General features: G+C 36.6%; 1 protein-coding gene across 1 annotated transcript in view; it reads right to left on the reverse strand.

Annotated features, from left to right (window-relative positions):
* Positions 1-14,613, reverse strand: part of TMEM232 (transmembrane protein 232) — a 197,190-nt gene that overhangs the window by 12,126 nt on the left and 170,451 nt on the right. The gene's annotated exons all lie outside the window — the stretch shown is intronic.

The following is a 14,613-nucleotide window of genomic DNA, read 5'->3' on the forward strand; positions in this document are numbered from 1 at the left end:
TCAACACATACTTGTTCATAATAATCTCTTATGATTGTATTTTGTGATGTCAGTTATAGCTTCTTTTTCATTTCTGATTTTATTAATTTGGGCCCTCTCCCTTTTTTTTCATAACAAGTCTGGCTAAACATTTATGAATTTTGCCTATCTTTTCAAAGAACCAGTTTTTGCTTCATTAGTCTTCTCTATTATTTTCTTAGTCTCTGTTTCATTTATTTTTGCTCCAGTCTTTATGGTTTCTTCCTGAGGTATGCTTGGATGCATAATTTCCTACCTTTACTGTATGTTTCCATTTACCAATGAGCTTTTTCTTTTCATAATTTTCATGGTTCTAGCTGTCGTCCTTTCTTTTTTGTTCAAAAGTGTTTCTTTAACAATTGTTATAAAGCTGGTTTAGTGGTGCTGAACCCTTTTAACTTTTGCTTGTTAGAAAACCTTTTAATCTCTCCATCAGATTTGAATGAGAACCTTGCTGGGGAGAGTATTCTTGGTTGTAGTTTTTTTTTTCCCCTTTTATTACTTTAAATATATCATGCCAGTCTGTTCTGGCCTATTGAGCTTCTGCTAAAAATTCATCTGATAGCCTTATGGGAGTTCCCTGTATGTTATTTGTTACTTTTACCTTGCTGCTTTTAATATTCTCTCTTTACCTTTATTTTTTGCCATTTTAATTACAGTGTTTCTTGATGTGTTCCTCTTTGGATTAATTGTGTATTGGACTCTCTGTGCTTGCTGGAATTGGATCACCGTTTCCTTTCCCTGGTTAGGGAACTTTTCATTCTTCATCTCTGGTCATTCTTTATATTGTCTAACTCTTTGTTAAAAACTTCTAACTTCTTGCTCTGTGCATCCATCCTTCTCCCGAGTTCTTTGATCATCTTTACTATCACTACCCTGAAATCTTTCTTGAGTAGACTGCCTACCTCCAGTTCACTTAGTTCTTCTTCTGGGGTTTTATCTTGTTCCTTTATCTTTATCTTGAACATATTCCTCTGTCACCTCACTTTGGCTCAGTTGCTGTTTGTATTTTTAAGTATCTGGTAGGTTAGTTATATTTCCTGACCATAGAGAACTGGCCTTCTGCAGAAGATGTCCTGTGCATCCCAGCAGCACACACTCCTCTTTTACCTGACCTAGATGCTCTAGGGGTTCTCTCTATGAGGGCTACATGGGTCCTTCTGTTGTGGTGGGCTGATATGTGGGCAGTCTGGTAGGGTTGGTTGGTTCCTGGTCCAGTTGGTTGCCAGGCACAGCCTTGTGCAGAGGCTGCCAACCACTGGTTCATAGGGCTGGGTCACAAGACAGCTGGCTGTAAAACACCAGAGGGCAAGTGCTGGCTCACTGGTGAAGTGGGTGAAGTCAGGGTCCAGGAGACTCAGGGCTATTGCCTGCCCACGGTGGGTGAAGCCATGTCCTGGGGTTAGTACTGGACTACTGGTAGGTAGAGCTGGACCCTGGAATCTGGTTGAAGAGCCCAGAGATCTCAGAGCTGGTGTCAAATTGCTGTTGGGGGTGCTGCAGTTGGATGTGGAGTCTGGCACTGGTGCCTACAGGCTGTTGAGTAGGGCCAGGTGTTGGTGCTGATGAGCTAGATGGAGGATTCCACAATGGTGTCCACCAGCACCAATGTCCATATGGTAGAAGGAGCTCCTAAGAATGGCTGCTGCCAGTATGTCTGTCCTCAGGGTGAACTGCAGTTGCCTCCTCCTTCTCCAGAAGATTCTCCAAACCAGAAGGTAGATCTGCCCCAGGCTCCCATCAAACTACTGTTTTTGCGCTGGGTCCTGGAGTTTGTGTGATTTTGTGTGTGCCCTTTAAGAGTGAAGTCTTCATTTCCTCCAGTCCATTTGGACTCCTGAAATTAAGCCCCCTGACCTTCAAAGCCAAATGATCTGGGGGGCTCGTCTCCCAGGTGTAGGACCCACCTGCTGGGTAGCCCAACTTGGGGCTCAGAACTCACTCCTACGGGAGAACCTCTGCAAAGTAATTATTCTCTGGTTTGTGGATCACCCACACAGGGATATGGGACTTGACTATACTGCAAGTTCCCTCTTCCTATCCATCTTATTGTGATTTCTTCTTTATGTTTTCAGCTGTAGAAGATCTTTTCTGGTAGGTTCCAGTCTTTTTCATCAATGGTGGTTCTGCAAATATGATTTTGGCATGCTCACGAGGGGAAGTGAGCTCAGGGTCTTCCTACTCTGCCATCTTGGCCCAGTTCCTTTCACTCTGATGTTGAATTTGGTTTGCTAATATTTTGTTGAGAATTTTTGCATCTGTACTCATCAGGGTAAGTAGCCTGTACTTCTCTCTTCTTGTAGCATCCTTATGAGTTTGGTATCAGGGTAATGCTGGTGTCATAAAATGAGTTTGAGAATATTCTCTCCTTTTCAGTCTTTTAGAAGGGTTTAAGAAGAAATGGAATTAATTCTTAAAGTTTTGCTAGAATTTGCACCAATTTACATTCCCACTAACAGTGTACAAAAGGGTAAATTTTCTCCACATTCTTGGTAACATTTGTTATTTGTGTTGTTTTTGTTGATGGCCATTCTGGCAGGTGTGAGATGATGTCTCATTGTGATTTTGATTTGCATTTCCCTAATATTAGTGATGTTAAGCAACTTTTCATGTTCCTGTTGGCCATCTGCATCTCGTCTTTTGGAAAAATGTCTCTTCAATTCTTCTGCCCATATTTTCAATGGGTTGGTTGGTTGCTTGCTTGCTTTTTAATTGAAGTACAGTCGATTAAAAGTGTGAAAAAAAAATTTGTGTAGAATTAACCAGTGAAGTCATTTAGTCTTGGGATTTTCTTTGCTGGGAGTTTTTGATTTTTTGATTACTAATCCGTCACATTGCTTGTTATTCATCTGTTTAGATTTTATGTTTCTTCATGATTCATTCTTGGTAGGTTTAATGATTCTAGGGAATGTATCCATTTCTTCTAGTTTATCCAATTTGTTGGCATAATTGTTCATAGTAGCCTTTTATGATTCTTTGTATTTCTGTGCTATCTATCATAATGGCTTTTCTTATTTTATTTGAGTATTCTCTTTTTCTCCCCCCTTGGGAAATCTAGATAAAGATTTGTCAATTTTATCTCTTTCAAAAAGTAGCTCTTAGTTTCATTGATCTTTCCTAGTGTTTTCCCATCTCTGTTTCATCTATTTCTACTCTGATCTTTGTTATTTCCTTGCTTCTGCTAAATCTAGCCTTTTTGTTGTTTTTTTCTAGCTTGAACTATAAAGTTAGGTTGTTTGAGTTTTTTTTCTTAATATAGATGCTAATGACTATAACCTTTTGGAGATGCTTTTGCTGAATCATATAAATCTTGGTATGCTGTGTTTCCATTTTAATTTGTTTCAAGGCATTTAAAAACTTTTCATTTGATTTTTTTCATTTTTCATTCAGAAGAATGTTGTTTAATTTGTGAATTTCCAGTTTTTCTCTTGTTATTGATTTCTAGTTTTAATACACTGTTTTTAGAAAAGTACTTGGTAGGATTCCAATTCTCCTAAATTTGCTGAGACCTTTTTGTGGCCTAATATATGATCTATCCTGGAGAATGTTCCATGTGTACTTGAGAAAAACGTGTATTCTGTTTTTGTTGGTTGGAATGTTTATATAAAGTCCATTTGGTATAGAGTGTAATAAGTTCAGTGTTTCTTTTTATGTTCCAGAATGTTCTATCCATTGTTGAAAGTGAGATATTGAAGTTTCCTATTATTATTGTATGGTCAGTTTTTCCCTTCAGATCTGTTAGCATTTGCTTAATATATTTTGGCGTTCCAATGTTGGGTGCATGTATATTTACAATAGTTATATCCTTTTGATAAACTGACCCCTTTGTCATTATATAATGACCTTCTATGTCTCTTGTTACAGTTTTTGACTTAAAGTCTGTTTTTTTAAAAGTAAGTATAGCTATCCTTGTTTTCTTTTTTATTTCATTCCATGGAATATCTTTTTCTATTACTTTGAGTTTTTATATATCCTTAGAACTGAAGTGAGTCTCTTCTAAGCAGCATATGGTTAAGTCTTTTGTTGTTGTTGTTTAATCCACTCAACTACTCCATATTTTTTGATAGGAGAATTTAGTACATTTACTTTTAAAGCAACTATTTTGGGGTAGGTATGTTCTAATTCCGCCTTTTATTGTTCTTGGCTGCTTAGTAGTTCCTTTGCTCTTTTCCTCCCCTCTTGCTATCTTTCTTTGTGAATCAAGGCTTTTCTGTATTGGTATGCTTTGATTCACTTCTCTTGCTTTGTGGTTACCATGAGACTTGTATAAAACATCTTATTAATATAGTAGTCAATTTTAAGCTGATGACAACCTAACTTTGATTGCATATAAAGTTATATCTTAAATAGAACTATTAATACTTCTGTAGCATTTTTCCCAATTTCATTTTAATCCAGTATTCTTAAGAAACATGAATCATTCTGGAAACTAAAAGTTTCATATCCTTAGGGACACATTTAACCATAACTTTCACACTCAGAACCCCACCTGGGCAGATTTAATCTGTCATACATTTTTAAAGCAGGAGGTTAAAAAAATAAATAATTTTCTGGGCACACGAATGGAAAATTTTTATCTCAATTATGTTAATAATGAGATAAATAATGTTAATTTTCCATTTTGGAAGGGTGATTGGCTCAAGCAGCAAATCATAACTGAGTGTGCTTGGAACATTATTTTAATTTTCTTTTACCATAATTAGCTTGCCCAAATCATACAGCCTCAAGATCATAGCTTCCTGTAAGGAACAAGATTTAAAAGCACAGATATTTATTAAAAAGTTGTCCAAAGGGTTTAAAAAATAAAAAAAAAACTTACACCAAATAAATCTCCTTGGCTTATTTTAAGAAAGAATTGTTCTCAACTTGATTATTACCATTACCATTACTTGATCCCACATTAAAAATATCAATCTATTTAACTGCTATTGTTTTCTAGTTCCTGAATGTTAACACATTCTATGAATACAGTCTGCTCAGTGAGAGTTAAAAAATTGTTCTGCTCTCATCCTTCCAACATCTTCAGCCTGGGCAGTGATCCCATTTCTTCCTGGCATGAAGAACTGCCAGTCAAGAAGGCTCCAGGGTCCTTGGGCTTCTGCCATTCCCAGTGATCCCGTCTGTTTCAGACATCAGTTTCTACTGTTTCAGTCTCATTTTTCCTTGTCAGCCAGACTATTGATTTAGTGATTCCCATATACAGTGGCATGCTGGAAAGTTTCAGGTGTTGCTTTCACATTGACTAGAGCTTACCGAACAACTAAGGAACTCAAAGTCAAGGCTTTTTGAATTTTAACTTCTTTTCAATCACTGAATTAAAATTTCATGGCATGTTCACGGAAACATTTCTTCATTTGCAGATACAAATTTTTGCAGTCCTGAGCCAAGGATGGTCCTCTGCTACCCTAGCATTGTAGATACATCTTCTACTTTATCTACAATCTCCTAAATCAATTCAGTCATTAGAGTCTAGAGTCTTTTCATTAATCTCATTTTAGACACTTATGGTTATCACAACAGGATTGTGATGTGATTGAAAGATGCCAAAAGACATAGTAAAAGGAAATTAAGTTCAAGGGCAGTTTGTAGAAACTTACGGATATGGTTTCACAAAGCAGGAGGAAATATAACATGCACCCAAGGCAGAGGTATAGTTCTAAGAAGACCTCTAAAACAAAACTGGAAGGGTAAATATGAGTTAGTGTACTTAGTGAGAATAGTTTCCTATAACTTAACTGAGCACTTGTATCAAGGAGCCCATTTAGGGACACAGGATGGATGGAGAACAAGTGATAACTTCTGTTTTGAGCATGTTGGATATAGGTATCTTCTTCATACACCAGCTGGAGCCTGTTAGGCCTGCTGTATCACTGTCATCCTGGGAATCCTCCTGGTTACTCTTCTCTGTTGGGAACAGAGATTTGAATTTGAAAATGTCTTTATTCTACCCTTACATTTAATAAATTGAGGCAGAGGTATATTCATATGTCATTTATTATCTGGACCATACTCGAGTTGAAGAACAGCATAGATTGAGATAAATTTTATATGAAACCTTATTACCTATTTTCCCAATGTTATAAACCAGATATATTTAAATACCAATGGACGTTTATGAGTCTAGAGTAGATCTTGTCCTGCAGTGCATTAAGGAATTACTCCACTGCCTTCTTGTGTCTGATGCTGGGTTTTGTGGCATCTGATGCCATCCTGATACTGAGGTACTTGTGTAGCCTGTTTTTCCTCTCAGGAGCTGAATTATTTAAGGTATGTATTGCTAATTTTCTTAATAGACAAATGCTGAAGTCAGAATTAACAAAACAAATGCTTATTTCTTTCTCACATAAAGTCGGATACAGTTCATCAGTCCATCTGGTGACCCAGGAATTCAGGCTCTTTCCATCTTGTAATGCCACCATCTCAACATGTGGCTTTCAAGTTAACTTTGACAGAGGAAGAAAGACTTGGGAGGAAAGACACGAGTTTTTGATTGCTTTGGCTCAGAAGTGTCATATCACTTCTGCTCATGATACTTGGCAAAAAAATACATAATTCTAACCCCAGGGTTTCTAAACTTTGACCATATTGACATTTGGACTAGATACTACTATGCTGTGGCGTGTTGTCCTGTATATTGTAGGATATTCAGCAACATGCCTGGCTTTTGCCCACTAGATGGCAGTATCACCCCCGACTTAAACAGCCAAAAGTTATTAATATTGCCGAGAGGCAAAATCATTCCTGCTTAAGAACCACTAATCTAACTGCAAGGGTGTCCTGAGAAAAACAAAGAAATACATTAAATATTTTATGATTGCTAATGGTTCTCTGTTACAGGAAGTTTGAAGTTTCTGTTTTCCTTAGTTCTTCGATTTTCACAATGAATTATGTGGTAGACAGATTTCCAGGATGGCTCCCAATAGTCCCCACCTCCTAGTACTCATGCCTTGTGTATTTCTATCTTCTTAAGTATGGGCTGGCCCATGACTTTCTTCTGACCAACAGAATATGACAAAGGTAATGGGATATCATCATTTCCGTGATTAGGTGTGACTTCTGTCTTGTTAGCAAACACTCTCTCTTGCCTACTTGGCATTTATGCTTTGGTAAACCAAGTTGCCATGCTGGAGAAGTCTACAAGGCAAGTGACTAAGGATGGTCTATGTCCAAAAGCCAGCAAATTTTTGAAATTCTAGTCTAATAACCCACAAGGTTAAATCCTGCCTAATTTGTGAGTAATCTTGGAAGTGGACTCTTCCCCCAGTTTGCCTTCAGATGAGCCACTAGTCTTGGCCAACACCTTGATTGCAGCCTTGCGAGCAACTCTAAAGCAATGAGCCCAGGTAAGTTATGTCTGGAATCCTGACTCCATGAAACTGTGAGATGATAAATACATTTTTTTTGTTGTTGCTACATTTCATTTATTACATAGCAATGGATAACTAATACAAACTGCCTTTGGTAGGTCTTTTTAAATTTACTTTTCAGCACTGTTTGGGCCCCTTAAACGTATAAATGTGTCTTTAGTTCTTCAAATTAAAAAAAAAAAAATCACTGATAAATAATTCCCCTTTGTCTTCTTTGTTTGCTCCTCCACTCCCAGGATTCCCTTTATTCAAATGCTAGGCCTCCAGAACTGTGCCTCTAATTTTCTTACCTTCTTGTTCCCATTTTATTCCTCTTTGTCTTTCCTCCTTCAACTTTATCTTCCAAACCTTCTGTTGAATTTTTAGCTTCCACTATTATCTTTTTAATTTCTGCAAACTTTTTCTCTTTCATATGATTCCTTTTTTATAGCTTCCCTTTTTCATGGATGGAAAATTTTTCATTTATTTCTCAGGATATAATTGTTATAGATTTTTTTTTAACTTTTCTTCTATCCTTCTGCACTGTTTCAGTTTTCTCTGAGTGACTTTTACATTTTATTTTGGTCCCTGTCTAGTGGGGTCTTTTTTCAAATATTTGGTGTATCTTATATCTCTATTCATATTTTAACAGCTTTACTGAGGTACAGTTAGCAATAAAAGCTGCATCTGTTTTGGCATACACATACACCCATGGAACCACGATTATATTCAAGAAAATTAACATAACCCATCATTCTCCAAATTTCCCTCATACCCTCTTTCTCAATTTTTCATGTTTAATAGCAAACACAGTAAAAAGGCAAAGGGAAGCTAGGGGTAGGTTGCTGGGGGCTTGTTGGTTACTGGCCCTCATCATGGAGTATTGGGTAGTGCTTGTAATAGTTACATGTTACTACAGATTACCCCTAAATTGGCAGCTTAAAACAACAAAATTCATTATCTCGCAGTTTTTCTGGGTCAGGAATTTGGGCCTGACCTTTGGCTCAGGGTCTCTCGAAAGGCTGAAATCAAGGGGTTGGCAGAGGCTGCAGACATTTCACTGGGGGAGGATCTACTTTCAAGCTCATTCATGTGAGTCACAAGTCTCAGTCCTTGCTGGCTGTAGTTTCTTGCCACTCAAGCCTCGCGTTGGGACAACATGGCGGCTGACTTCCCTCAGAGCTAGTGAGAGAGAGTCTCCAGGACAGAAGCCACTGTCTCTTTGTAATCTAATCTTAGAAGTGGCATCCCCTCACTTCAGCCATATTCTATTCATTAAAAGTGAATCACAAAGTCCAGCCCACACTCAAAAAGAAGGGAGTACACAGGGCCTGAATATCTAGAAGCAGGGATCATTGGAGGACTTCTTAGGGGCTACCTCGCACAATTATGGAGATATTTCCTTGGGGAACCCCCAAACATCAGTATCTATAGGTCTTTCCTTACATTCCAGACAGAGACATTGGACAGTCTCCTACTGGGGTGTGTCACTCTGGCTTCCAGGGAGAGGAGGAAAAGGGGGAAAGTGGAAGCAAAGGAGATGGAAAATAGGGGCTCTGAATTTGCACTGCATGAAGACATTACCTTCATTCAGTACAACATCCCTGCAGTCTTTGAAAGCTTTTAGGCAGTGAAATAGTATAATCAGAATTTTGTTTCAAAAGTATTACTCTGACAGTTGTGCAGATTGAACAAGAAATACTTAATGATGTGGGACCATTTCAAGAGTTATTGAAACAGAATAGTGACAGAGAATATGAAAGATTGGAAGAGTTATCTTACCAGAGGAGCAATTGATTGTCATGGCAACTATACAGATTTGGGAGTGGGCTAATGGGGAAGTATAAGATACCATGTCTTTTCTGCTTCTGAACTGTTGCTGGTTAGAGGACAGAATGGCATAGGACTTCAGGCTGGAGGCTAAACTACTGAGAATGCCTAAATATTAATATCCCACTACTGTTTTATTCCAGAAGTTCTCAACTATGATTTGTTGACATGCTAGCATGATTCCATAATCGTGAGGTATATTACAAATTGTTGTTAATAATAGCTAAGGACCAAACTCTGGAAATTATTCATACTTTTAAAATATTCTGGTGCTAGGTTTGCAGTATCCCTACAATAACACTCTTGTCCATTATAATACATTCTTGATTGGGATTTGATCAGTGGAGCATGCTGAAAAGTAGAACATAACCCAGAATCTGCAGGTATTATGAAGCAATCTTTAGTAATATAGGAGTCATTGGAACTGGATTTCAAAATGGAATTAGGGACCCACCAGTACTCTTCCAACAGAAATGGATGAAATGCTCACATGAAAGCAAACAGTCCTCATTCTGTAATGATTTGTTCCCAAGATTTTTGCCAACCATCAACACAAGTCCTGGTTCCTGTAGCACTTAGAAGGCCACTTTTCCCTTCCCCATATCGGGTCTCCCAAACATATAGTTAGTTTCTAGAGGTCATAAAAAGTACTTTTAAAATGATGGGCAGACATTATATTGTATCCTACAAAGATTACTTACTACAAGTGAAATTCTGCTGCGAGAGGAGGAGAATCTTGCCGATTTAGGAAGGGCCCTGTTTTCCAAACAGCCTGAGAATAGTAGCACTGTTTACAGATCTGAGATCCAGGAAGAATGGATAGAAAAATAATCTTTTCACATTCCAGTATAGCCACGTTAGATAAAAGCCTGCCAGACACTGGGAACCACACTAGGCATTATGGTTATCAGTGTGCTACCAAGCTGTGGATCTTAGGGCTTCCACTGTTGTGCACATGTACAGAGAGGGACACAAGGGCAATCTGTAAATCCTGTCTGTTGGCAATCACCAGTCCTACATGGAGCTCTCTTCAACCCATGGAAGGTATATGAGAACTTCCGAAAGAATCTCGGAATTATTGAAAGGCAACAAGAATGATACATCATCCCATATCCAGAAGAAAACAGGCTTAAATAAATTATTTGCTGCAGGAATCTGAAAGGAGACATAGAAAACTACTTGGCACTTCAAAAGGATACAAGATCTAATATCTATAAAATAAGAGCTGAAAGTCGTAAGAATAGAAAAGTCAGAAAGAAAAAGTGTGAGATGAGGAGGAATGGTATGAAAACATAAAGTGCCACTGCAAAATACTGATACACAGAAAAAGCAGTTACAAAATGAAACAGATGTTATAAAAAAAATACATCAGTGTTATGTAATTCACCAGCTAATTGGTTATTGTCAATTCAAGATTTCCAAAGGGGAAAATATAAAATGAAAATAGATAACTGAAGTGGAATAAATAAAATGTTATTCAACCCAAGAATTACCGATTTTAAAACTCAGAAAAATTGAAATATCTATTATTCAAAGATATGACCATGGAAAACTATTATGAAGCTGATAAATGGTCTAAGTATGTGTATTGAAGTGATTTTCCATAGTAGTTAAAAAAATAAAATTTTTGAGACTCAAGAAAAAAAAAATAAACTGCAAGGATAAAAGCAAAATTCTACAAATATTGAGACAGAAAAACAAGTAAATGTAAGTAAAACCAGCCTTGGATTTCTCCCCTGCAACATAAAAATGGCAGAAGAATTGATTTTGCTCCCCCAGATTTTTAATTATTAAGAATAAATTCCTCCTTTATACTTCCTATACTTTATACTTTCTGTAAAGTATTTAAATTAGGGGATTAATTATGGTGGGAACTCAATGTTTGGTAGTGCTTTTAACCAAAATAGAGAGCAAGAATGAGTAATAGTATTGAGAGAAAGCCTATTAGACTCAAAACTCTTAGAGGACAATGATCTTTTAAGTCGTTCCAGAGACAGACATCTAGCCAAGGACTAGCCCTGAACATTGAATCAAACTAAACATAAATTTATTCTAAATAATTGTTTTAAACTTTGTTAGGAAAGTAACAAAAAATAGGTAAAAAATAGGATCTTGCTTAAAGAGCAAATAATATATTTAATAAATTTAATAGTATTATATAGATCCTAAACTACATTATAGTTTTAAAATATGAGAATGGAGTGAAAAGAAGTAAAAATGTGTCATACTCTCCCTTTTATATAGAGTGGGGAAATGATCAAAAGGAGGATATGATGCAAAACATTTTATTATTGATTTTGATCATCTTTGACAAAATTTTTTTGAGAAATGTGTAATTAGAATACATGCCTTACTAATCACTGGGGTAAATCAAAATAGGAATACAATTCTAAATTTAAAAAAAAACAGTAAAAACAGTCGTACAAAAACCACATATAAAACAAAGAGAGAAGACACATAAATTGTAATAAAAGTAAATGCCACTAATTCCCTAGAAGCCAAAGGACAAATTAAACTAAATATAGCTTACAAGAGACTGTTGAAACAAAATGATATTAAACTTAAAAGACAAAAGGAATGAAAATGATTTGTTAGGAAAAATCAAACATTAAAGTATCAGGAGTTGCACCACAATTTTCAGATAAAGTAGAATTTGAGGCAAAAATCATTAAACAGTTCTAAGAGGGTAATTTTATATCGACAAATGGTGCATTTGACAACTGATGCATTTTCCACTGACTACTTCCATATATTTAAAATAAATGAAAGGAAATATGCCAAATTCAACAGCAATTATTTCAAGGAGATATGATCATAGACGATTTGTACTTCCATAATACGTACTGTTGTGTTTTCATGTCCATAAAATTTTAGAATCAAAAGTGAATGAAGGAAAACCATCTATAGAATAAAAAATACGTAATTGGTTTTTAACCTCTAATTGTGAAATAAAAATGTTTCTTTGTTCTTAACACGTCGCTGAATATGCCTAAGTACCCCCTTTTAAAATTGCTCTGTTGTTTCTGAGGCACTTTTTCTTTTCAATTCTCCTCTTCCCTCTGTGGTTGTGCCTTCTTGAATTTTCCTCCCCTCTACCCATAGGGATTGTTCCACAGTCTTCTCTACTTGCTGTCACTTCGTTCATTGTAATGATGTAGATTCAATTACTGCCTTTCCCTGGGAGGTTTTTCCTACCTCCATACCCTTCTCCCACCTCTGCAGCTACTTGGTGGGCATCTTCACCTGAACATCTTTGTGACACCAAAAACTTGCTATATCTAAAACTGAAGTAGTTTTTTTCCTTCGTCATTAATTAAATGAATATTGATGGAGCACCTACTATGTGCTCATCTCTGTATGACGCTCTGGGATTACAAAGCAGATTCTTGCCTTCAAAAGGGTAATAATCTAATGAATCCTTCTAAAATGTGTCCCTCTTTGTTCTCTATTTTGGTAAATGCACTACTGTCTAGACTCAACATCTCTGGCTTATTGTACTTGGTTGGTTGGTTAGTTAGTTAGTTAGTGAGTTACTTTACTCTTCTCCCTCATTTGCTTCCCACATCCAAGTAACTGCTTGAAGCTGTGTTTTCAGTTTTCTGCCTAGTCTTCATCTCTACTGTCTACTCTCTGGTCATGTTTTATAACTCTCAACTGAACTTTTGAAACAGCCTCCTAAATTATCGTATTACCTCCAAATCTCTATACTTTGGTTCATCATATAACCTATTGCTAGTTCAGTCTTGCTGAAAAGTAGGTCTCTTGGATTCATCCTCACTCTTCCAGGTTTAGCACAAGTGCAGATAAATTGTGGAAATTAATCAAAATATTTAACAACTGAGTAACATGAGCACCAGCCAATCAGAACAGGCATCAGATAGCTCCTAACTGATCAGAACAAATGCTAGATGTAAGCAACCAAATACAACTATATCAGTGCTTTCCATCATTCCTGGGTCTACCCATCCCTACCCCATAGTCAGATGTGTTCTTGGGGCAGAGACTCCACTGTATTGTCTCAGACACACAGACCACATTTCCATTTCCATTAGTTCTCATCCATGGAGTAAATATGAACCTTTGGAGCTGAGTGAGTTAGGTGAATATGCCTCCCTCGATTATCCTCACACATACAAGTGACTCAGAGGACCCAGGGGAGGGTAAAACTGCAAAATGAAAGGAACCTAGGTCCTGAATGACCACAAAGTATGCCATCAGAGAAGAAACACCGTATTTGGCTGTGATGGGACAAGAAATAAACACTTACTGTGTTAAGCCACTGCTAACTCTGGATTTGTTTCTGGAGCTAGAATTACCCTATGATATCATTTTCTCCTCCACTTGCTTAGCACTCTGTAATTGTCTATAAGAGAAGCATTCAACCTGTAATTCATATGCTTTTTACTTACTCACCTACGTCTTCCCTTAAACTCAAAACTCCTTGAGAACTAGGACACTCCCCTTAATTTTATCTCTAGAACATAGCATATTTTCCTGAAGTTAAATACACCCTAAAATTATGCCTTTGAGATGTTGCTTTTGTGACTAAGTCCTGTTGTTTTATGATGTGTTCCAATAGCCCTAACACTTTGATGGTTCCTCACAGCATAAAAAGGGAAGTTGGGTGGGTTTTGCAGTGGCCCCATCATCTGGCCACAGCAGTCATATTTTACTTTATCTTGCACTTCTTCCTTGTTTAGTGTCTAAATCTTCCCTAGTCACTGGTTTTCAGAAATTTCCAAAATCCTCTGCTTCAATGAATTTGTTTATACTGTTTTTTTCACATAGAATTCTTTTTTTTTTTCCCATGTGCAAAATCTATTTCCTTCTTAAGGCCTAACTTAAGTGACTTACTATCAATTAATTTCCTAATTCCTTCCAGCAAGAGGTTTTCTTCCCCTTCTAAGAATTCGTACAGTCCTTTACTTTCCTGACAATCTTAAGTATGAATAATAAATACTCTAAGTATTTATAAACAGCATTTATTGTACATTTGGTATTTTAAAAGCTCAGTAATGTAATATATTTCCAGGTATGAGATCTTTTTCTAAATACAAAAAGAACTATAATCATTATCTCCTTATAGTTCAGCAGTTTACTTAAGGGAAAATTTGTTTACAAGCAAGTGCTAAAATAGAGAAATTCCAATGGCTATTTTTGTTGACTCTGGCTAAAATAGCACAGTGTGTTCTAGCAAACTATCATAGACCCTTACTCAGTTTAGATTGCCTTTTTTTTTTTTTAACCTCTCACTTCTAAGTAGATCTGCCTACAGAATCTTGGCTTTAAGAAATAACCTGGTACAACCTTTAGAATTGTCTTAGGACAGCAATTGTGCATCTTGCCACAAAAATATTCAGTATACTTTAAAGAAATACAATAAAATATTGTTTGAAGTGATTTTATAGCAATCACTTCA

The sequence above is a fragment of the Camelus ferus genome, chromosome 3 (assembly GCF_009834535.1).
Source record: "Camelus ferus isolate YT-003-E chromosome 3, BCGSAC_Cfer_1.0, whole genome shotgun sequence".
NCBI classification, from domain to species: domain Eukaryota; kingdom Metazoa; phylum Chordata; class Mammalia; order Artiodactyla; family Camelidae; genus Camelus; species Camelus ferus.